This window comes from Macrotis lagotis, chromosome 1 (genome assembly GCF_037893015.1).
Source record: "Macrotis lagotis isolate mMagLag1 chromosome 1, bilby.v1.9.chrom.fasta, whole genome shotgun sequence".
Taxonomy (NCBI): domain Eukaryota; kingdom Metazoa; phylum Chordata; class Mammalia; order Peramelemorphia; family Peramelidae; genus Macrotis; species Macrotis lagotis.
Window position 1 is genome coordinate 63,946,081 of NC_133658.1, and position 23,394 is coordinate 63,969,474.

General features: G+C 36.5%; 1 protein-coding gene and 1 non-coding gene across 4 annotated transcripts in view; one reads left to right on the forward strand and one right to left on the reverse strand.

Annotated features, from left to right (window-relative positions):
- The window catches only part of LOC141500012 (carboxylesterase 3-like), an 81,981-nt gene extending 60,244 nt beyond the window's left edge, over positions 1–21,737 (reverse strand). Inside the window, exons 1-3 of one of the 3 annotated variants that reach the window (XM_074202884.1) lie at positions 21,663–21,737; positions 16,701–16,779; positions 13,000–13,212 (exon numbers count right to left, since the gene is read on the reverse strand). The gene's annotated coding sequence lies outside the window, so the exon portion shown is untranslated. Of the gene's footprint in view, positions 1–8,868; positions 8,954–12,999; positions 13,213–16,700; positions 16,780–21,662 lie in introns of those variants that run through there. The other 2 variants (XM_074202876.1, XM_074202869.1) reach the window with 2 other exon arrangements.
- LOC141510325 (U6 spliceosomal RNA) lies at positions 14,980–15,086 on the forward strand. Its single transcript, XR_012474824.1, has one exon. It is a non-coding gene; the product is annotated as a U6 spliceosomal RNA (small nuclear RNA).
- Positions 21,738–23,394: the final 1,657 nt, after the last annotated feature.

Below are 23,394 nucleotides of genomic sequence, written 5' to 3' on the forward strand. Positions count from 1 at the left end.
AAACATGAGTTCGTATCTGGCTTCAGATACAAGTTACATGACCCTGGGCAAGTCATTTCACCTCTACCTCAGTTTCCTCTTCTATAAAGTAAGGGTAATAATAGCATAACAACTTCTCAGCATTGTTATGAGAATCAATTGAGATAATCTTTGTAAAGTGCTTAACTTAGTTCATGATTTAATAAATGCTTGTTCTTTTCTCCTTCTTTTGACTAGTTTTGAATCTTCTTCCCCATCTCAGCCACACAAAACTAAGGAACTGGTTGTGTATATTTGTCAGAATCTAATCCAAGACCTTTTCATAAGATTTCTTGTGTAAGACACATCTTTTCTCCAAAAAGGAGCAAAATATTTTGTTTTACACACACACACACACACACACACACACACACACACACACACACACACACACACACCATTTTTTTCCTCTTTAGGAAAAAATTAAATTAAAACTACACACTCAAGGACAGATAAAAACGATTTTGGGGTGATGTTTTTTGGCTTCTAAAAAATCAAATCATCTGAAACCAAGTGCCAGAATTGGGGTCAAAGGATTTGAGTGTGAATGCTAGCTTTATCATCCTTACTGCCTATGTAATCTTGGACACATGACCTTTCCCCTTTTCCGTGGAACTAGATGTCTTTTCTCCTGGTATCTTCATGTTACTCTGCTGTGGTATAGACTATCTGCTATGCATTTTCATCTACTAGGTTGGATTTCCTCCTCTTTGCACTGGAACTCTGGACCTCCTTGATGCTGAATGTGATAACTTTTAATAGGTAGATGACTTTACTTTTGCTTACTGTAAGACAAAGGATAGAGAGAGAAATCCCCTATCGCCTTCTCAAAACTGGATTCCAAAAGAGGTGCAAGGAAAACAGCAAAGAGGTTTCTTCTCTCAAAATCTGGTCTCATCTAACTTAGCTGACTCTTTTCTCAACTGCCAGAATTTCTTCTTCCTCAATCGACTCTAGAGCATCTAAGTCTGTTTTCCAAAGGTCACCAGGGATGTGACTGTTCTTTCACCCAGGCGCAGAACAATAAACCTATATAATTTCATCAGTTTTGACTGAGTACTTAAAAATACAATTCATCTATTTGACAAAGAATCCTCTATTTTACAAGAACTGTTTGGAAAACTAGAAAGAAGCCTGAAAGAACTGTTTACATAAATATCTTACAATGCATTCTATAATAAATTCAAACTGGATATGTGAACTGAATATTAAAGATCTTAGTATAAGAAATTAGAAGGGGAGTAGATCATATGTCTTTCACAACAAGGAATGGAGGGCAAATTATTAAACAAAAATAAAGAAGTGATTAAAAAGATAAAATAGATAAATTTGATCACATGAAATGGAAAAGTTTATGCATGAACAAAATTAATGTCTCTTGAATAGACAGTGTCAACTAGGTAAAAATCTACATATTAAATATCTCACTTAGGAAGTTAATAACCAAGATAAAAAAAATATACACATATAACCAAAAGTCATTTCCCAATAGATAAATGGTCAGAGTATATAATCCCACCCCCTAATTGCAAATTTTTAACAACTGTCAAAATATTTTGCAGACATTCTCTTTCCCAGAAGCTAATGTCCAGCAAGCAGGCTCTGCCTTGAACTTGGCATAATAATTATCTTTTATATTCTAGATGAATTCACTTTCTGGCAAAATGTGTTGCTTTGGCCAGCACCAAGTGTTCACTGAGGGATTTAAGATTTTAATTCCCCCGATTTCTCAGAGACATTGAGAGCCAACATCTATCATATCTCTTGAAATATTTACAATCCCTGTTCCTTGTAACTACCAGATTCTGCACTCCTGTTACTATCACAGAACTCTGGTTCTATTCCCCACAAAGTAATCAAGACTTGAGGCAATCAACCTAGAGACTAACAGAACAAGAATGCCTATATTATCTAATCATGAAAACTGTCTCAGGACTTAAGAATGAATTGTATTGTGATCCAACCCCTTTTATATATGTAAGTGGCCCCAGACTCAGCAGCATTAAGCTCTTCTTTTTTTTTAGGGGGGTTTACAAGGCAGTGGGGTTGAGTGACTTTGTCCAAGGCCACACAGCTAGGTAATTATTCAGTGTCTGAGGTCAGATTTGAACTCGGGTCCTCCTGACTCCAGGGCCAGTGCTCTATCTTCTGTGCCACCTAGCTGCCCTGGCATTAAGCCCTTCTTCCACGAAGGGGGCTTCTGCCTGCAAGGATCATTTTCCTCACTTTGAAATTAGTTAAACTCTCATTTGTAAACTGATTCTCTTGTCTCTAGCCTGCTCTGTATGATTCCAGCCACTCACAGGTTAGAGGCTAGTTGACACAACCATGTAAAATAATTCTCTAAATCCCTAATAAGAAATGAACTCTGAAGTTTCACCTTACACCCAGAAAACTGCCAAAGATAATTTTAAAAAATGGGAATAGTCCAAATGAGATGGGTTGTAGAAATATAGCTCCATTAGTACATCATTTTTTTAATTTTAATTAAAGATTTTATTTATTTTGAGTTTTACAATTCTTACTTCCCCCCCACACACAGAAAGCAATTTGTCATTTACATTGTTTCCATGTTGTACATTGATCCAAATTGAGTGTGATGAGAAAGAAATCATATCCTTAAGGAAGAAACATAAAGTATAAGAGAACAAAATCAGACAATAAGATACCAGTTTTTTTTTTCTAAATTAAAGGGAATAGTCCTTGAACTTTGTTCAAACTCCACGGTTCTTTATCTGGATACAAATGGTATTCTCCATTGCAGACAGCCCAAAATTGTCCCTGATTGTTGCACTGATGAAATGAGTGTGTCCATCAAGGTTGATCATTGCCCCAATGTTGCTGTTAGGGTGTACAGTGTTTTTCTGGTTCTGCTCATCTCACTCAGCATCAGTTCATGCAAATCCCTCCAGGCTTCCCTGAATTCCCATCCCTCCTGGCTTCTAATAGAACAATAGTGTTCCATGACATACATATACCACCAGTTTGCTAAGCCATTCCCCAATTGAAGAACATTTACTTGATTTCCAATTCTTTGCCACCACAAACAAGGCTGCTATGAATATTTTTGTACAAGTGATGTTTTTACCCTTTTTCATCATCTCTTCAGGGTATAGACCCAGTAGTGGTATTGCTGGATCAAAGGGTACGTACATTTTTGTTGCCCTTTGGGCATAGTTCTTAATTTCTCTCCAGAAAGGTTGGATGAGTTCACAGCTCTACCAACAATGTAATAGTGTCCCAGATTTCCCACCACCCTTCCAACTATGATCGCTATCCTTTCTGGTCATATTGGCCAGTCTGAGAGGTGTGAGGTGGTACCTCAGAGAAGCTTTAATTTGCATTTCTCTAATAAGTAATGATTTAGAGCAATTTTTCATATCACTATGGATTGCTTTGATCTCCTCATGTGTAAATTGCCTTTGCATATCCTTTGACCATTTGTCAACTGGGGAATGACTTTAAAAAAAAAAACTATGACTCAGTTTTCTGTATATTTTAGAAATGAGTCTTTTGTCAGAAACATTAGTTATAAAGATTGTTTCCCAGTTTACTACATTTCTTTTGATCTTGGTTACAGTGGTTTTTTATCTATGAAAAAGCTTTTTAATTTAATGTAATCTAAATCGTCTAGTTTGTTTTTAGTGATGTTCTCCATCTCTTCCTTAGTTATAAACTGCTTCCCATTCCATAGATTTGACAGGTAAACCAGTCCTTGATCTTCTAATTTGCTTATAGTATTTTTTTTTATGTCTAAATCCTGTATCCATTTGGATCTAAGTTTCTTCCATACTAACTTCCAATTTTCCCAGCAGTTTTTATCAAAGAAAGAGTTTTTATCCCAATAGCTGGACTCTTTGGGTTTATCAAATAGAAGATTACTATAATTGTTTCCTGCTATTACACCTAATCTATTCCAATGGTCCACTACTCTATTTCTTAGCCAATACCAGACAGTTTTGATGACTGTTGCTTTATAATATAATTTTAGATTGAATAGGGCTAAGCCCCCTTCTTTTGCACTTTTTTTCATTAAATCCCTGGAAATTCTTGACTTTTTATTTCTCATATGAATTTACTTACAACTTTTTCTAACTCATTAAAGTAATTTTTTGGAATTTTGATTGGTAGGGCACTAAACAGGTAATTTAGTTTTGGTAGAATTGTCATTTTTATTATATTAGCTCTACCTATCCATGAGCAGTTGATATTTGCCCAGTTATTTAAATCTGATTTAATTCGTGTGAGAAGTGTTTTATAATTGTTTTCAAAAAGTTTCTGAGTCTGCCTTGGCAAATAGACTCTCTGGTATTTTATATTGTCTGAGGTTACTTTGAATGGGATTTCTCCTTCTAGCTCTTCCCTGCTGTATCTTGCTAGACATATATAGAAAAGTTGAGGATTTATGAGGGTTTATTTTATACCCTGCGACTTTGCTAAAAATTGCTAATTGTTTCCAGTAGCTTTTTGGATGATTTCTTGGGATTCTCTAGGTATACCATCATGTCATCTGCAAAGAGTGAGAGTTTTGTCTCTTCCTTCCCAATTCTCCATTAGCATATTGTTGATAAAACTATGAATTAATACAGTTGTGTTCTGTAAGGTTCTTGGAATTTTGCAAATAGAGAACTAAAATGCCCATGCCCTTTGACTAAGAGATTCTAGAGTTAGGCATATACTCCAATAATCATAGTCAATGATGGGGTGGCGTAGTGGATAAAGCACCGGCCTTGGAGTCAGGAGTACCTGAGTTCAAATCTGGTCTCAGACACTTAATAATTGCCTAGCTGTGTGGCCTTGGGCAAGCCACTTAACCCCATTGCCTTGCAAACAAACAAACAAACAAACAAAAACCATAGTCAATTACAAAAAGAAAGACTATATACATACAACAAAAAAATTCATAGCAGCATTATTTTGCATAATTGGAAAGTAGATGCCTATTTATTGAGGACTAGTCAAATTGTGGGAATGAAAATAATGACTATTGCTGTTGAAACAATGAATAAAATAATTATTTAGAATTATGGAAAGACTTTCATGAATTGAAGAAAAGTGAAGTGAGCAGAGCCAGAAAAACAGCACATCCAATGACTACAACAATGCAAAGGGAAATAATAGAAGTATCATGAGGGACTGTGCTTTGGGAGGAGGGGAGCAGACATGGAAGAAAGAAACCAGTATTACCCGAGTAGTCTAACTTTCATTTGCTAGGGCTGCCTTAGTGCTAAGAGAAGGTTCTCTTCCCAATTCAGTGAGAGGTTAATTAACAGCATTTTGTCTGGGAGTTTTCTTTCTGGAGTACAAACTCCATTGAAAAACCGACAAGAATAAGCACTAGTCAAACAATAATTAACTCCTAGATTTTGAAATTGTACGGTTCTTGGATGATGTTGGATTTGGCAGTAAACAAGCACATGATTTAGTTTTAAAATTAGGTCCAAAACTTCTCTGTCATTTAATAACAGTAGTTTTTAATAGTTCTATGTGCAAACACCTCCTTTTAATTCTACTGTATTATGGAAATGCTTGCTTCATTTCATAAATTTAAAATTAAATATATATTTTTATTTAAAATAACTTATTAAAATAACAATATCAATAACAGGACTAGCTAGCAAGTATATAATGATGGAAGGCTTGCAAAAAGCTTGGCTAGCATTCTACCTCTCTGGGGTTCCATTAAGATGATAGCTTCTAGATCTAAATCCTAGTGTAATGGGAGAACTGACTGACAGCCCAGCTTAGACAGTATGCTCATGTAGAAGCTTGGTGAATCTGCTTGCTATAAGATTTAGTGGAGGGACGCTTTCCCTCTTTACTTTTGAAGGTACACAAGTATTCTCTTAACTTTCCCACAGGCTTGCTATAAAACCTATGATGTAAAGAACTTTTAACTTACTGATGAACTAGAACTTGTAGACATACACAAAAGTCTGGAACAGATGAAGTCACTCATTCCTGCTGATAAGTGAGACCAAAAACTGCTAATAAGGTATTTGGGGCGGGGGCACCCTCATGTGTTAATAATTAATGGTGACAATTTTTTTGCCTCTGTTGTGTTTATATTTTCTTGATCTTAACTGAATGGGCATCAGAGATGGATCAGGTAATGACCTTGTGAGCTTTAAAAGATCAGAAGAGCATCAATCAGAAAGCTGGCAACTACAGTAAAATAAGAAAAGGTTTTTGTTATGTATCCATCACAATCTGATCTGATACCTTTATCTTTACTCTTCCTTGTTCCCTCTCTCCCTCCCATCTTTCCTTTCTTCCTCCTTTCCTTTTTTTCCTTCTTTCTTTTTTTTCATTCCTTTCTGATTCTTTCTTCTTTCTTCTTTTCTTTTATAAACACTACTCTAAAGGACCAATGTGGTAGAGGACAGTTTAATACCAATTTGAGATAATTTTTTCTATTTTTTAGTCTTTTTTTTTTCAACTTTTCAGGAGGGGTCTTTTTGTAAAACCTCAATTATATGAATTAGCAGACTATTACTGAGATGATATTAGCTAGCTGTCAAGAAGGGGAAAATCACACTAAATGGGGGCTCCTGAACAACAATACTAGAAAACCAAGTCAGGATTACCCTTAGGAACCTTCGTAGAACAGTAGCTATTCTCATCAGCAGATGAGAAATCTGATTTAATTTGTGTGAGAAGTGTTTTATAATTGTTTTCAAAAAGTTTCTGAGTCTGCCTTGGCAAATAGACTCTCAGGTATTTTATATTGTCTGAGGTTACTTTGAATGGGATTTCTCTTTCTAGCTCTTCCCTGCTATATCTTGCTAGACATATATAGAAAAGTTGAGGATTTATGAGGGTTTATTTTATACCCTGCAACTTTGCTAAAAATTGCTAATTGTTTCCAGTAGCTTTTTGGATGATTTCTTGGGATTCTCTAGGTATACCATCATGTCATCTGCAAAGAGTGAGAATTTTGTCTCTTCCTTCCCAATTCTCCATTAGCACATTGTTGATACAACTATCAGCAGATGCTGATGAGAATGGGGTTTGGGAGAGTGAACCACAGCCTATGATATAATATCATTTTTATGAACATTATGGTGTAGGGAGAGAAGGAATTATTGTCCCCATCTTACAGAAGAAAAAACTGAGACCCAGAGAGGGGATATGATCATACACAAAACATATTAATTAATGTTTGTCCTTCGTTCACTACCATAACATGTATGTAAATTGGATCTGAGTGAGGAGGTGCTGTGCAAAGTCACCAGCCTCATTTTCTCCTCTGGAGTCATTTGGGTCCAGTGGACAGATATGAATCAAGATGAATGGAGATAGCCTTGAATGTGACACAGTCAGGGTTAGGTGACTTGCCCAAGGTCACACAGTTAGAAACAATGAATGTCTGAGGTTGATTTGAACTCCTTTCCTTCTTACCCCAAGGCCAGTACTCTATTCACTGTGCCACCTAAACAAAATGTATAGCCAATTAGTAGCCTGGCTAAAAGCCCATACCTCTAACTCTCAAACCAGGTTTTCTTTCCAAAGACTGCATAAACTTTAGGTAGTCAATTTTTATCTTTTTGTTCTTTCAATCTATTTTAATCTTAAAATCTGTTACTTTTGATATTTATTTTCATTACCTTTCATTGGAAGATCATGTATTACTTAAAACTTTTTTGAATTAATAAACAATAGCTGTCAATAAATAAACAAATAAATATTCATAATAATGGGGGAAATTCATTATAGAAACTATTAAAACTATAAACATTTAACAAGCATTAACAATGTAAAAATAAAACATTAATAATCAAGCAAATATGAAAAGGATTTTGTATGTATGCATCACAATCTAATCTGATACCTCTATTTTTGCTCTTTCTCCCTCCTTCCCTCCCTTCTTTGCTTCCTGCCTTCTTTTTCTTTTTTCCCTTCCTTCTTTCTTTTTTATTCCCTTCTGATTCATTCATTCTTTCTCTTTCTTTCTTTCTTTCTTTCTTTCTTTCTTTCTTTCTTTCTTTCTTCCTTCCTTCCTTCCTTCCTTCCTTCCTTCCTTCCTTCCTTCCTTCCTTCCTTCCTTTTTTTGATCATTTTTTAGGTTCCTTTTTTTCTTATGTAAAATGAGGTTGTTGAACTGGGTGTTTTTTTAACATCTCTTCTGAGTACAGATCTAGTAGCAAAAATAGAAATGTCATCCTGTTTGGTGACCTTAACTTACTTACTTATTTTCTTACTTTCTTCCTTTCTCTCTTTCTCTTTATAACCATCATAGCAATTATAAAATTACCCTCTCTTGCCTGATTCTCCATCCCACAAAATTCCTCTGTTGTAACAAATTAACTTAGAGACAAACAAATCAAAGAGGTGACCCTACTTTATCTCAGTGAAGAAATCTGTGACATAATTTGACAGTCTTTTAAAAAACATCATTGGGCATTGTATTCATTAGTTTCTTAAGTCTTTCAAAATGATTTTTCTTCACAATGTGTTTATATAAACTGTTGTCCTAGTTCTGCTTACTTCACTTTGCATTAATTCAGACAAATTTCCTCAACCATCTCTAAATCCTTCATTTTTATTCGTTTTTATGATACAATGATATTCTATTTATAAACCTTAATTTTTCAACCATTCCCTAGGTTATGGGTATCCCCTTGGTTTTCAGTTCTTTGCTATAGTAAAAAGTATTGCTATGAATATTTTTGTACCTATGGTTCATTTTCCTCTTTCTTATCTCTCTGAGATAAACACCTAGTGTTGCTATCATGAGTCCAAGAGAATACAGAATTGAATGACTTTTGCTAACTATATAGCTAGATTTGTTTAAAAAAATGTGTCCTTGAATCTGAAGAGGACAACAAGGCAGAATGCTGTTCTACTTACCGAAACAGCTCACCAAATCTTCCCATGAGACAAACTACTAACAGGTTCAGTTTTGTCTAGGAGAAAGGTAAATCTACTCTTTTGTCCCTACTTCACTAAGTTATGCAATAAAAGTCAATAAAATTCTTTTTCATATCACTTTAGAGCTTCTAGTTGGAAAAAGCTCAGTAATTCCCAGTACAGAATCTATTTTCTCTCACTCATTCTAACTCTTTGTCTCTCACTTTCTCTCTGTCTCCCTCAACATCTATTACTCCATATCTCTGTCTCTCTTTGTCTCTCTGTCTCTCTCCTCTTCTTCATTCTCTTTCCTTCTCTCCTTTTCTCTCTCTTTCCTCTCTGTCATCCTCTCTCCCTCCCTCCCACCCCTCTTCCCTCTTTCCTTTCTTCTATCCTTTTATCTTCTCTTCCTCCTCCTTCCTCCCTCCCTCCCTCCCTCATTCTGTCTCTTGTCAGTCTCTGACTCTGTCTCTGTGACTATCTTTGTCTTTTTCTCTCTCTCTCTCTGCTGTCTCTCTGTCTCTCTCACAGAAGTTACTGTCCCTTCACTTTCATCCATCCTAAGCAAATCAGAATGACTGTGAACAACTTTTCATCTGTCATAGGCTTTAAATTTAAATTCAACAGAAATGAAAATAAGTTTAGATAAGCCTCATATTTTGGATTTGACATCTCTTTCAAATTGGGAGAAAAGGAAAGAAGGGCAGTTAAATTATATTTTGGTATCATTAATACTCCTAAATGGAAAGTTCAGCAATAATTACCCCTGCCCAGCCAAGTCACTCATTTTAGTGTCATAACCCCTGCTTGGAATGGCCATGGTGATGTCTAGGAAGTGCTGACATGCCAGCTGCCCCACTGGCTTACATACCTGCTCCTTCCCCTCAAAACTCAAGTACAGGATGTCTGAGTTTACCTCCATGCCTATACATCTTTCATAAGACTTCTTCAAGATATGGATGTAGTAACATTAGCCTTTATGACAAAATTCTTTCTTGTTACTAAATAAAAGCAAATTAAGATTTCTGTCTCATCTAACAGACTTCTCAGTTTTTCTAAATTCTTTGGTAGAAAAAAATTGCTATATATTTGGATATTAGATTTTTATTAAAGAAGTTTTTTGCAAAGATTTTTTTCCTGGTTATTTGGTTCCCTCCTGATTTTACTTATATTGATTTTATGCAACAAATTTTAATTTCATAAAATAAAAATTGTCTTACCTCTTGTAATCCTCTATCTTTGTTTAGCCAAGACCTCTTCATATATCCATAATTATGAAAGGTATCTCCTTTCTTATTCCTCTAATTTGCGATATAACCCTTCATATATATATATACATATATATATATATACATATATTTCATGATACATGCATTCATTTAGTTCTTATTGTGAATTACGGTGTGAGATATTGGTCTAAAATCTGATTCCTACCAGATTGTTTTCTCCCCCCCCCCTTATATTTTTTGTAGAATAATGAATCCTTACCTCAGTAGTGGAAGTCCTTGAGTTTCTTGAATATTATGCTCATATGTTCATTTCCTTCTGGATCTTGTATACCTAATCTCCTCTACCAATCAACTTTCCATTGCCAAATAGTTCTGATAATTACTGCTTCATAAGTAGTAAGGTAGTCTGAGATTTTGGTATTTCAAGATCCCTTTTCTCCTCACTATTTGTCATTATTTCCCTGGATATTATTGACCTTATGCTAGTATTACTAAAGGTTTTAAAGTTTACCAAGAGTTTTCCTTATAAAGGTTCTTGAAATTTTTAACTGTGATATGAATATAGAGGGCAGCTAGATGACTCAGTTGATGGAGCACTGAGCCTGGCCTTGGGAAGATCTGAATTCAAATCTGCCCTCAGACAATTATTAGGGATGTAAGCTTGGGTAAATCAATTCACCCTACTTGCCTCAATTTCCTTATCTGTAAAATGAGCTGGAGAAGGAAATGGCAAACCATTCCAGCATCTTTGCAAAGAAGACCCCAAATGAGGACATGAAGAATCAGACACAAGCAAAACAAATCAATACCAAGAACAACAACATATGAATATGAGCTAATATAGGAGGCACCTGGTAAGTATCCTATAACTCAGAGTTTACCTAAGTTACCTAAGGCTTAGACCTTAAGAATAAATTGAATTAAATCATCTTACTCTATTGGTTAGTTTCTAGCAAAGCAGATAATTTAATTGACCAGAATACCTTGGAGAGGAAAGGTTATCCCTAAACACTAATTTCTGGGAACAATAAGAGAAGGGAGGTCAAGTTCAGATGGAGCATTTCCCCCCACTTTCTTTAAGTATGACTAGCAGGGTAAAAATAAGACTGTGCTAGATTTAAAACCAAGGGACTCAGTACTTTTATTTACCATTTGTGTGATCATGAGCAAATCCCTAAACTTTTCTAGCCTTTATTTTTTTGTTTGAAAAAATGATCGAGGGGCAGCTAGGTGGCGCAGTGAACAGAGCACCAGCCCTGGAGTCAGGAGTACCTGAGCTCAAATCTGACCTCAGACACTTAATAATTACCTAGCAGTGTGGCCTTGGGCAAGCCACTTAACCCCATTTGCCTTGCAAAAAAAAAAATCTAAAAAAAAATGATCGAGTTGGGTTAATTCTATAGATACATTTAGCTTTAATTTCCTACTTGAAAGAACCCAATAGATGGATTTACAGCCATATGACCTGAGAGTGGAAAAAAATCCTATTCTTTAGAGACAACTCTAAATCATTAAAGACATTCATTAGATGGTTTGGGAGTCTTCCAGTTGGCATACCAATGAAGTCCTGGCCCTCCTCCTCCTACCTAGTAGAGAAATTTGTAATTTTACCTCCCTTGAGATAACACTGTTTAGATTCAGGGCCTAACTTGGCTACAAATTAAGACCCTCTATGCTTTTCTCACTCCTTTGATAAGGACCAGGAAGATAGATTTTTGACAAACTCATGTTTCATAAACCCAGGAAGCAACATTGTGGTATACGGAGGAAATCTACTGGGATCTCAGTCCTAAAGTCTTATCCCCTAAGATCATTACAGCACTGTCCTCTTATGGAAGTTGTGATATTTCGTCTAACAACTGCTGGTGGGCAATCAGAATAGGGAAGGAGCTGGGGACCAGAACATTTATAAAGTGATTACTATGTGTAAAAATGGTGTTAAGTTCTAGGGATGCAAAGAAAGGCAAAAAATCCCCTTCCCTTAGGGAGCTCCCAGTTTAATGGGCAACAGGTAAACAGAGGTATATAACAGGATCAAGAAGAACCTGGCCTTATACTCTTAGATACTCTGGTCATTTGCAAATTACTTAACCCCTGTGAGCCTCATTTTCTCCTCTGTAAACTAGGATAGTAATTACTCTTCACAGAGTTATTGAGATGATGTTTGTCAAGGGTTTTGCCATCTTTCAAAGAAATGGATTAAATGAGAACGACTGTTACTATTATTGGTTCTCTCAAATGTAGCTGAAACTCAAGGAAGCTTTTGAGTTGGTTATACAAGCATCCGGGGCTAGACATGGCCAGAGAGCTACCCTGGGAAAAGAAGGAGCATGTAACAGAAGGAAGGCGTTTTTTGTGGTCAGAGGGATTGACTGGGCTGGTGATAAGAGAAAGTAGTAATATAGGTAGAGAGTGAGTATGATAGGAGAAAATATGCTGAGAGTAATAAGGAAGGGAGATCAATGATGGAGAGAGGCTAGAGTGAACGTGGAAAGCTTAGCATGGTGGCTATGTGGAGGTGAGTGACCACAAGGTCCTGCCTAGCTGACTTTTGACACTGGAACGTTGATTAGAACCAAGGAAGGGAGAGGTCATTTCATGGGGTGGGTATCCAAACCTTAAAGACCCTGACAAATTTTGTCTTACCTTAAACTTCCCATTATTCTTTTTATTCACTCAAATGTACCCACTCTGTAAAATTTTTTGAATTGTCTACATTGGTGTCTTATGATTATTCAGGAATAGCTTGCATTAGATGACCTCTGATGTCTCTTCCAACACTGATTCCAACTGTGATTCTGCCAATAAAACATCCCCTTCTATCACCATATTGAATTGGCATCCCATTTCACCAAATTTCAGTGAAACAGATGAGATGGCATCAGGTCTCTAGTTTACTTACATCTTTACTGCTAGGTAGTGCAGTGGACAGTGTGCCAGGTCTGGAGTTATGAAGATCTGCGTTCAAATCTGGTCTCAGACACTTACAAACTGTGTCACCCTGGGCAAGTCACTTTGTCCTATTTGGTGGTCTTGACATTCAATCACATGTGAGAGAATCAATAATAGTAATAGTTGTTCACATTTAATCCAATTTTCTCATTTGTAAAATGAGCTGGAGAAGGAAAAGTCAAAAACCTCAAATGGGGTCATGAAGAGTCAGACACAACTGAAAAGGACTGAGCAACAACTTTAAGTTTAAACAATCTTTAGTCTTATTCTCTGTACTGTGTCCTAATGTTCTCACTTCTAAGGTCTTCTCCCTCTCACAATTCCATCCTATGATTTTACACGTGAAGTAAAGAGGGTAAAGAAGTTTTTGTGAGAATGGAAACATACTAGTAAGAAATGTAAGTTCCTCTCAATTCTGCTTATCCCTCAAGTGTCATCAGACTGGGAGAAATACCAAATAGCTTATTAGCATTTAGTATAGAGAAAGAAACTTTTCTTCTTTCTTTTTCTCTTTTTTTTTGGGGGGGGGGGGTGGGGGGAAGAGGGGAGAGGCAACTGGTTAAGTGACTTACCCAGGGTCACACAGAAAGTTAAGTGACTGAGGTTGGGCTTGAACTCAGGCTCTCCTGTCTCCAGGGCTAGTGCTCTTTCTAATGTGCCACCTAGTTGCCCCTGGAACAGCTTCCTTCTGCTCTGTGAAGATTCCCATCTAGTCCACCTAAAGGACTTGGATCACAGTCTCACATATACACAACACATATAACACATACCCAATCATTCTCACCCCAGTCCAGGTTCACATGACATCACCACTATCAGCATGGTGCCACTTTTGGAGAGCAAAGTCCCTTTCGGTGTGGGAATGGGGGTAGCAATGGAATTGGGTAGAGGAAAAGTGTCCTCTTTCTCTTCACCTCTGAAGAAGGTGGCTTGGAAATATTTTGACCTATTCCACAAATAACCTAGCATCTCTGATTACATGTAATCCTGATGCCAAGTTCTAATTACAACACCTGATCAACATTAAGATTAATTTTACTCAATAAAGGCAAATGAGATTTTGAGGGTTGATCAAGAGTTCATATATATATATATAAATAGAATTCTCCCAAATGAGACCCTGGAGAAAAACTGTTTTTGGAGGCACTGTGCAGTAATGGACCTGGATTTAAATCTCAGTTCTTCCATACAACTATCTATATAAATCTGAATAAATCATTTCCCCCACCTCCTTGGGCTTTAGAAAATGAAGAAACTGGAGTCTTTGAAGTCTTTTCCAGTTCTAAATCTTTGATTCAAATATAGTCCTAGTTATCAACTTTTAGGGGTAAATTCAGTAACTCCCTGCATGGAGTTTATGTCAAGAGAGGATATCAACTATTCCTCGACCTTTCTAAAGTCATGCTGGCTTTCAAGGAGGTGACCATCTTCCAGATGAAGGATCAGCCTAGCTGGTAAAAATAGAAAAGGAGAATGACTAAGAGGTAGTACGGCTGGGCCCTGGACCCTGGCAGGGAGTCAGAAAATACAGGTCAATGACTAATTGGGCTTAGAACGTTCTGTGTCTCAGCCAGAAAACTGAGAAACAGGGACCAATAGCAGGACATGAGAGTATGGTACTCTGCTTGACCTGAGAGTAAGATCCTAGCAATGAACAAGGGCCAGTTTTATTCCCTCAGAAGTCAGAGGTCTGTGGATTGGGCATTGCCTAATGTGAGAGGAGGCTGAAATGGCTTTGAGGTCTAGTCCCCAGAGAAAATGCCATCAAATAAGAAAGTGGCAAATAACTAAATAAAAGGTAAGCTATAGAATTGACCAAGATGCTGGAGAAGCCAGAGTTCAAAGACTAATGGCATCTTTTAAGTGGGATTACTAAAGAGTATACAAATTTCTTAATGTCACATAGAACTTTTATAAAAACTATATGAAAGTGCTTGCTTCGGCAGCACATATACTAAAATTGGAATGATACAGAGAAGATTAGCATGACCCCTGCGCAAGGATGACATGCAAATTCGTGAAGCATTCCATATTTTTGAAAGACAGTGCCTAGATTGGTCCCTGCTTATCTCCTACACCATGGCTTCCATACTCATGTTACTACTACAATGATACATACTCTTAATTTAGGGGGTAGGATGCTTAAGTAGAAGCTTTATTCTCTCATCAACTTGAAAAAGTGGTATTATTTACATAATCTGGTAATCTCATTCAAATGTGAGCTACTTAAACAGTGTTATAATCTTTCATCTTACTCATTTTCAATTATTTTGTAAATTTATGTGTGTCTAGGAAACTGGCTAATTTTTTAGATTTCTGCTTTAAACACAGTTTCATAATTTCATAGATATAAAAATGTATCAATCCTAACATCAATTTAAACTTTTTATATGGGTATGTTTAATTTAGGAGCATATATATATATATATATAAAAGCATATATATTTAAAATTAAGAAATATTTATGCTAAGCATCTTCTTATTAGCAAAATATGCCAAATAGTTTCTTCAATGCACACTTCAAATATATATAATGAATTTTGGGTAATTTAACAATTTGTCAGATTTAGATTATATTAAAATATTCAAATCATAACCTGACACTTTCTGATGGTACTATGTAATTTGATACTGATAAAATAAACCTTGTCAAATATGAAAAAACTATATGAAAGTGAAAATATATTGCAAACAAATATAAAAGGCAAAAGTAGTAAACATGTCTTTCACAGACCATGTTCTAAATTAAATGGAAATCCATTTAGGGAGCACAAATAAAAGACAGACTCAAATAGAGACAATAAAAACCTAAAATAGCTAGATGGTGCAAAGTATGGAGTGTCAGGATTGGATTTAGGAAAACTCATCTTCTTGAGTTTAAATCTGACCTCAAACATTTACTAGTTATGTGACCCTGGGCAAGTCACTTAACCCCGTTTGTCTCAGTTCCCTCAGTTGTAAAATGATAGAAAAAGACATGACAAACAACTCCAGTATTTTTGCCAAGAAAATCCTAAACAAGGTCATGAAGAGTCAGATATGACTGAAAATGATTGAATAACAACAAAATAATGAGCGGCCAAAAAAACCCAAATCATAAAAACAATAGTTATGTTAAAGAAAATTATAATAATGAAATAATACACCAGAATTTCTGGGATGTAAGAAAGTAGTCCTCTGGTGAGTTATTTCCCTCCTAATGCACATGAATAAAATAGGGGGAAAAATTAATGAATTGAATATTTTTAAAAATATTAGTCAACAAACAAACCTAACTTAAGCACAAAGGACTAGAAGACAAAAAGGAGAGGAGAAATAAACTAGTAACCAAAAAACCCATAGAAATTAGACATATAACCAAAAGCTGGTTCTTTGAAGAGACTAATAAAATTGATAAAATTTTCATTAGACTGATTAAAAAGATTGAAAATCAAATCAACAAAATAGCAAATACTTTTCATTTCCTGCTGTGTCCAGAGTGTAAAGACCATTGTTCAGTCATAGCATGGGAGCTATAAAGTAAACCAGGAGGAGAGAGGGAGAGTGGGATGCCTTTCCCTCTGTCCTCTTTTCAGACCCCTGAGATATAGCTGCAGGTGTCTTGACTTATTCTGTTTTACTTTGTCTGCAGGTTCTCAAGGTGAGTCTTACCTTCTCCAGGAGTGGAGTTAAAGGAACACTGGAGACAAAATTCCAGGCAGGATACTGCTGCAGGTCTGACCTGGAAGACCTGAGAAAGCAAGAAGTCTGGTGATTACATCCAAGGGAGGGGTTTGGACTTGGAACTGGGGCTGTGCTCCTAAAAGAGGGATCTAAGCTAAATTATTTGTATATTGTTTTATACTTTTTTGTACTGTACAAATAATTCCATGGGTAGAATTATGCCAAATCATTTGTTTGTTTGATATTTCCATATTATTGAATTCTGTATATAAGTATTGATACATTGATACATTACTGAGTCCTAATCAAACACTGATAGAACTTTTCACTTGAGAAATTTAACAGCATTGGATTCATATTGATGATGTTCATATTGATTTTTGGCATTTAAATTGACCACAAATAGTCACTAACAATGGGAAGGTTTTATATTGGGCCAATGGTTTAACAACAGACTTTCCCCCAAAGTACCTATGATATACTTTTATGACTAATCAGCATAATTAAGCTTTTTTCTCTATCACTTACCTAAGTCTAGTAAATCAATAAAACACAAAATGAAGCTCTAATTTATAGTGATTTTTCAGGAACAGATTTGAGTTGACTCATCATGGTCACATCCCAGGACCTCTTCTTTTTCTCCTTATTCTCTCACTTCCATGAGTTTAAGGATAATGCAAATCACTCCTGTGTCTAAATATCCAGTCCTTGTCTCCTTCCTAATGTTTGTTCTTCATTTTTGAAGAAGTCCATGACATCAGGGAAGTGATGTCATGACAAGCATGTGAAATGGAGTTGAATGAGGGGGGCTGGGCTAGGGCACCAACCTCACTTTCTTCTCCAGAGTCATCTGGGTCCAGTAGTCAGATGTAAATCAAAATGACTGGAGATGGTCCTGGATTTGAGGCAATCAGGGTTAAGTGACTTGCCTAAGGTCACACAGCTAATAAGAGTCAAATGTCTAAGACCAGTTTGAACTCCTGTCCTCCTGACACCAAGGCCAGTGCTCTATCCTCTGTACCATCTAACTGCCTTCTAGGCTGAAGTATTATACTACCACCTGCCTATTATCCAGGTGGCCTTTCAGCATATGGCTGATGTGTAACATCCAATATTTCCCTCCATCTTTGGAAGACAAAAAAACTTAGACATGAAGAAAAGTCAAAAAGCTTAGACATGAAGAAGCATTCATATAAGGTAGGACCTCATAAAATTTAGGAGCCATAGAGAATTTGAGACAATTTATATTAATGGTCCCCAAGTCAAGTCTGACTATCTGGATGCAACTAAAAGTTGTTATTGGGCTGACAACATATTGTCTGGTTGAATATCACTATCAGAGAAGATCACTAGGATCTGGGGATTTTTTTTTAAAGTGACATTTGCTTTTCAATATAATTGGTTTTCTTTGTAATCTTTCATATTTTATTTTGTGCATTTAGTAACATGATTCTGAGAAGAGATTCAAAACTTTTCATCATACTGCCAGAGAGTTACATGCTACAAAAAATGTTAAAAAAAAAAAACTTCTTTCTTGACTGTTTCTTTGAGTATTTGCATAAAGATGTTCAATGCCAAAAGGATGGGTATACATAATGAAGTTGTCTCATACCTGCTCCCTCTGCAATCTGCCCTTCTGACCTGAGATTAATCCATAGTTTATCTCAAGTTAACATTTCTTATTAAAATGACAGGATAGCATAGATGCACATAATCTCTAAAAGTGGTTCTGAGGAGGAATCCATCTAATCCCCATTGAGCATTTCTCTCTAAACTAACTCTAGTCTTTTGTTTATCCTCTACTTTAGAAAGCACAAGTCATGTTTTGGAACAGCTACTGTGAGAATTGCAAAAAAAGAATTCCAATGAGGGTAGAAGGCAATCCAAAAGGATTAGATAAAGATTTGACAGAATAATGAATGATGATAGCAGAAGAAACATAAGAAGAAAATGTTAATAATACAAATAAAACTCAAAACTTAAAATTGTTTTATGAGTACATTTGGGAGGAGAGGGACAGAGATTCTGTTGTTAAAACTTTTTTTTTAAGGTTTTTGCAAGGCAGATGGGGTTAAGTGGCTTGCCCAAGGCCACACAGCTAGGTAATTATTAAGTTTCTGAGACCCGATTTGAACCCAAGGTACTCCTGACTCCAAGGCTGGTGCTTTATCCACTACATCACCTAGCCGCCCCTGTTAAAACTTTTTCAAGCACGTCCCTGAATGTGTCCCAACAATGATTTACAGTTAAACCAAGATCTTATTTAGCTGTGCAAAATAACTTCACCATGGGAAACAGAGACAGGTATTTAAAGTCATACTTTTGCCAACTTAACTGTGATTTTTACAAGAAAATTTTTGCCCTCCAGTTTTCTCAACCATGTGGATTCAGGGATGGATAGCAATAGGGAAACTGTAATTTTTCAAATATTTTCCATGGTCAGAGGAATTTACTGTGAGGGGAACAGAAGGACATTGTGTCAACATTAAGTTATTAGACCAGTTCAGATGGAGCTTTGATAGATATGCTAGGATAAAACTTACAGTTCTGTTTATTTTTTAATTTAATATTTTGGTTTTCCCTAATTACAAAACAATTTTCAAAATTCATTTTTCAAATTGAGTTTCAAATTCTCTCTCTCCTTCCACATCCCCCTCACTAAGAAGATAAACAGTTTGATGTAGATTTTACAAGTGGAATAATACAAAATCTATTTCCATATTAGTCATGTTGTAAAAGAAATCACTGACCAAAATAAAAATCCAAGAAAAACAAAGAAAGTAAAAAATATGCTTTGATCTGTACTCAGATTCCATCAGAGAAAGAATGTGCAGCATTTTTCATTATAAGTCCTTCAGAATTGTCTTGGATCATTAGATAGCTAAGTCATTCAGAATTGATCATCTTACTATGTGAAATATTCTCCTGTTTCTTCTCATTTCACTTTATATCAGTTCATGTAAGTCTTTTTCTGAGAGCATCTAGCTCATCATTTCTTATATCACAATAGTATTCGATCACAATCACATACCACCAATTGTTCAGACATTCCCCCAATACCTGGGTATGCTCTCAATTTTCAATTCTTTACCATGAGAAAAGAACTGCTATAAATCTGTGGGAATAGTTCCAAATTGCTCTATATAATGGTTGACTCAGTTCACAACTCTACCATACATTAGTGTCTCAATTTTCTCACATCCCCTTCAACATTTTTCATTCTCCTTTTCTGTCCTATTAGCCAACCTAACAGGTAAGAGGTAGTATATCAATTTACATTTCTCCAATAAATAGTAATTTAGAACATTTTTCATTTGGCTATGGATGGCTTTGATTACTTCATCTGAAAACTAACTGTTCATATTTTTTGATCATTTGTCAATTAGAGAATTTTTTGATGGAAGCTTTTATCAGAGAAACTTACTTCAAAATTTTTTGAATCTGATAAGTTATTATCTCTTTTATGCGAGATAATTTATTCCTTTCTACCTCCCCTTTTTCCTTTTCTCCCCATGAATTCCTCTTTCTCACCCCCTTAATTTTATTTTTAAAGACATCATTCCATCAGATTCAACTCACAACTGTGCTCTCTCTCTCTCTGTGTATATGCACATACAGACTCCTTCTAACTACTCTAATAGTAGGAATGTAAACAGTAAACCTTATTAAGTCCCTTATAATTTCCCTTTACTGTTTTATCTTTTTTTTCCCTCTTGAGTCTTGTATTTGGAAATCAAAATTTCTATCCAGCTCTGGCTTCTTCATCAACTCATCGGTGTAAGTTGAGTCTGGTGGAATGATGTCTTTAAAAATAAAATTAAGGAGTGAGAAAGAGGAGTTCATAGGGAGAAAGGGGAAAGGGGAGGTAGAAAGGAATAAATTATCTCACATAAAAGAGATAAGAACTACAGTAGAGGGGGAAAATGGGGGAGATGACAAGGAATGTTTGAACCTTACTCTCACTGGAATTGATTCAAAGAAGAAATATTTGAAAGTTCTCTATATTTCATTTAATGTCCATTTTTCCCCTGAAGGATCATATTCAAAAATTTTTAGGCAATTGGGGTAAGTGACTTGCCCAGGATCATAGAATTAGTAGGAGTCTGAGGCTAGATTTGAGAACTCAGGTCCTCCTGACTCTAGGACTGGTGCTCTATCTACTGCAACACTATGCTGCCCCTGGATCAGATATTTTTTAAGCTCTTCTCCATTGGATGCCCCCTGTTGCCCATAATAACTTTGGCATGTTGATGGTGTAATTTGTATTATTCCCTTTGAGTTCATAAGGAAAAAGACATTTCAACAGGCAAAGAGCCTTTGCTGAAATCATATGGCTGGTGGGTGATAATTCAAATATTTACAAAGGGAACACCATGCACACAATCACTAGGGATTAAAAAAAAAAAGAGGTTAAAAAAATTGTCATCATGGAGCTCACAATGTAATGAAGGGAGACAACCTGCAAATATCTATGTGAGAGGCAAATTGCGGATGATCAATAGCAAGAAGGTACCGGTCTTAAGGGGTACTTAGCAAAGGCTTCTTGAAAAAGGTGAGATTTTAATTGAGTCTTGAAGGAAGGAAGGAGGTGCAGATGAGAAGGGGAACATTCCAGACAAGGGGGAAGCCAGAGAAATTGTCCAGGAAAAACAAGGAGACTAGTGTCACCATATATGAAAGGGAGGAAAATATAGGAAAAAGTTGAAGAGGGTCTAAATTCTGAAGATCTTTAAAAGTCAAAGGATTTTCTATTTGATCCTCAAAGTAAAAGGGAACCACTAGAGTTCATCACATAAGGGATGATCTAACACTTCCGGCTAAGATGGTGGAGAGAAGACAGGCAAAGTTCTAAAGTCTCCTGATCTTTCCCCATCTATCATATGAAACAAACCTCTTAACAGAAATCTGACCCACAAAACCCAGAAAGAAGCCAGGAGAAAGAACATCTACCTCAGGATTTGTTTTCCTCAGCAACACTGGATGAATTCAAGTGGGTGAGTCTGGGTGCAGAGGGTGGATCAGCCCGGGATCAACCAGATTAGCTGCTGAATTGGAGCCAGGGAGTCTGAGGGCCCAAGAGACCTGCTGGATCAGCAGTGGGGCTAGACCGTGGGTGCTTGAGTCAACTAGGGAGCAGAGGCACTGATGTTGGTGCTCACCCTCTGTAGCTTGCCAACAGGGCTGGGGGCAGAGTTCTGGTGCAGGAGAGCTGCAGACACCATCCCTGGGCGGATCGGGTCTGAGGAACTCTGAGTCCATGCCTCCATTACAGCTGAGGCCTCTTCCCAGAACAAACACAATTACAGACTACTTCTGCCTCAGGCACAGGTGTGTGAGCAGAAGAACCAGCCCAGCTGACAATAGGGAGAGGGATGACCTCACCCCAGGGTAAAGCCCACCATTGATAAAAGGCAAAAGGATTCTATAGCTCCAACCCCTCCCTTCAAGCTAAGGGAGAAGGCCTCAAGCAAGGTCACAGACACTCCACAGAAATCAACCAGCACCTCCTACTGGCCAGTCAGAGAAATTGCACTCAGTGAGTAAAGCCTCTAGTGATCCCAAGCCCCTGTGAACCAGCCCCTCCCCAACTCAAGGTCTTAGTAAAATGAAGAAGGGTCAGCAGAAAGGTGAATCCATAGAAAAATTCTTGGAAGGGAAAGACCCTAACTCAGAGAGACCTAGAACCTCTGAGGAGAATATGATCTGGTCTTCAGCACAGAAAGACTTCCTTGAAGAAATAAGGAAGGAGCTTAAAAATCATCTGGAAAATTTGGGAGAGACAATTAATACCTTGCAACAAGAAAACAAATCCTTAGAAAATACAATTGGACAAATACAAAATGAGAATAAATCTCTCAGATCCTCAATTGAACAAATACAAAATGAAAATAAATCTCTCAGATCCTCAATTGGACAAATACAAAATGAGAATAATTCTCTCAGATCCTCAATTGGGCAAATGTAAAAAGAAAATAATTCTCTCAAAATCTCAATTGGTCAAATGGAAAGCTCTTTCAAAAGTAGAATTGACCAATTGGAAAAGGAGTTGCAAAAGGTTAATGAAGAAAACTCCCTTAAAAAAATGAATGGAGTCTGTAGAAACTAATGACTCCGTGAGACAGCAAGAGCCTGTTAAATCAAAAAGTAGGAAAAACATAGAAGAAAATGTAAAATACCTTATCAGCAAAACCACTGACTTTGAGAATAGCTCGAGGTGAAGCAACCTGAGAATTATTGGACTTCCTGAAACACTGAAGAGGAAAAAAATCCTGGACTTAATACTACAGGATCTAGTGATGGAAAATTGCCCTGATATCATGGAACCAGAGGGCAAAGTAGTGAAAGGACATATCAATCCCCTCCAGAAAAAAAAAAGATCCTAAAATAAGGGATGATCTATAGATTTGAATGGAAGATGGGCTTCAATTGTGAGGAAAACCAAGGCAAGGGAAAGTAAACCACAGGATATTTTAAAAGTCCAGTTGTGAAGTGACCTAGCCACTGAGCTACTCTTACACATATATCATCTGGATCCTGCCATATTGTCTGAACCTTATTTCAACTATATCTCGTTTTCTTAATCAGAAGTTTCTTAGTGACAAAGAAGTTTTAACAATACAATATTTTATTTTTCTTAATGAAGAGAATGTTTTACTACCATATATCTCTGTATCCCAGAGAT